The sequence below is a fragment of the Triticum dicoccoides genome, chromosome 5A (genome assembly GCF_002162155.2).
Source record: "Triticum dicoccoides isolate Atlit2015 ecotype Zavitan chromosome 5A, WEW_v2.0, whole genome shotgun sequence".
Classification (NCBI taxonomy): domain Eukaryota; kingdom Viridiplantae; phylum Streptophyta; class Magnoliopsida; order Poales; family Poaceae; genus Triticum; species Triticum dicoccoides.
The window spans coordinates 312,785,201-312,787,229 of record NC_041388.1 but is presented as its reverse complement, the minus strand read 5'-3'; the positions used below and the strand labels follow the sequence as shown (position 1 = coordinate 312,787,229).

The following is a 2,029-nucleotide window of genomic DNA, read 5'->3' as shown; positions in this document are numbered from 1 at the left end:
TTCCAAATAGATATAGTTTAATAAACCATGCTTGGAATGCTTTAGGTTTTTCATATGAAAAAGGCAACAGTACTTGTCATAAAAAAATTACTTAGTTATATAATTTCTATAACTTCTACTGACATGTATTGGAAAAAAGTAATGGTCAAAGTGCGTGCTGGAGTATGTTTTGATTATAAACGACATCATTTGGAGACATTGCAGTACAGGTTTTTGGAGCATGTTCTTTTGAAAGCCTTCATGTGAAGTCAGTCTGTTGTAACAGCTTCTGATCTTCAGCCTTTTATCATGTAGGCCCATCTATTTCTATTTGTAAATACCTTTGAATTTTGCAGGTATACATGGGGACTTGGAAGCCTGGGGCAGCTTGGGCATCGCTCGCTTCAGTCTGGAGATAAGGAGCTAATCCCAAGGCGAGTTGTTGCCCTTAAGGAATAGTAACTAGGGATGTGTCTTGTGGTGGGGTTCACTCTTGTGCTGTAACGGAAGGTGGAGCCCTCTACGGTTGGGGCGGAGGACATGTAGGCCAGCTGGGGCTTGGACCTCAGAACGGTTTCTTTTCCTGCGCTCTTAATGGATCCGACATGCTACTTCGTAACATTCCAGTCCTGGTCATACCGTCAGGTGTCCGGCTTGTTACTTGTGGTCACTCGCACACACTTGTATCTATGAAAGATGGCCGTATATATGGATGGGGCTATAATAGTTATGGTCAGGCAGCTAATGAGAAATCTACTTATGCTTGGTACCCTTCTCCGGTTGATTGGTAGGCCACCTACTTCCATCTCTCTTTTATGAGTGTGAAATGTGTAACTATTCTTAGTAGTTGATTAGCAGATTATGTGAAGTCTGAAATCTTTTTCTGCGGTATAGGTGTGTTGGAGAGGTGAGAAGACTTGCTGCAGGTGGCGGGCATTCAGCTGTGTTAACTGATGCATCGTCCTTAAAAGAACTATGCGAGTTTAAGCTAGCAGAGACTGTAAATAGGTCGAACGCTCGGCTAATAGAAGATGTTGCATCACGAACCGGGGCTGATGCATTGGCACGCCTGTGTGAGAAATTAAGGTATGGACAACTTTTTTTTGGGCTCATATTGGTGTTCTGTGTGGCTGAATTCTCATGCAATCTGTTCTGCGATCCAGTACAAAAGGGGGTGGGGGTAAGAGAGTACTTAAACTCAATCTATTTGTGTGAGCCAATTTACAAGAACTAGAGCAAGCATATGTCTAGTAAAGTGCATAGTCTGCCAATGATAAGTTTCTGGAACAGACGGAAATGAGACGTTGCTTTTATGTCTACTAAAATGCATAGTTTTTTGGAACAGCCTTTCTTTTACGGTCTCCTGATCTATTTATTTTGTGTGCATCGATGTTTCTTATTATTGGCATTTTGCAGGGAACATTTGGTTGAGCACGGAGACTCTGAACTTGTGGAAATGCACATGGTTGAAGAGATTGAGGCCAAAGCCGGTTAGACTCGTAGCGAATCGATGTGGCCCTGGTTCCATTTCGCCATACACATTGATTCAAGCATTAGCGCTGTTGTATTATATCACCGGAAGTAGCAATTGTTTTCTACTTGCCTGAAACCTCATTGGTGGTCTCCCAAGTGTGTAACAGAGGAGTGGAGGCTCTGTGTGTATCATGAACTTCCATGTCTAAACATATAAGTTGGGAACTACATGAAATTATACCTGCAAACTAGAAGGTCGGTGAATTCGATAAGCCGCACAACTTGTGCTTTATATTGTTCAAATGTTGTTCAGGTTGGCGTGGTTTATCATACATTTGAAATTCATGCTGAATACTGGTGAAGGAACAAGTAGTTGGGTGATTGGATTTTCGGCTCGCTCTCGCATGCCTCTCGCTCTGGCTCTCGCGACGCTGCACCTCCCGCCCGCCATAGCTGCCGCCCCCGCAGATCCAGCACCGCAGCATGCCTCCGCGTCGCCGAGTGGCGCGGATGCCGGCCACACCCACACCTTCCCCACCCCAGCCACTTTCCCCCGCCATCTACGAGAGATTCCCCG

General features: G+C 44.8%; 1 pseudogene; it reads left to right on the top strand.

Annotated features, from left to right (window-relative positions):
• The window catches only part of LOC119301192, a 6,285-nt pseudogene extending 4,561 nt beyond the window's left edge, over positions 1-1,724 (top strand).
• Positions 1,725-2,029: the final 305 nt, after the last annotated feature.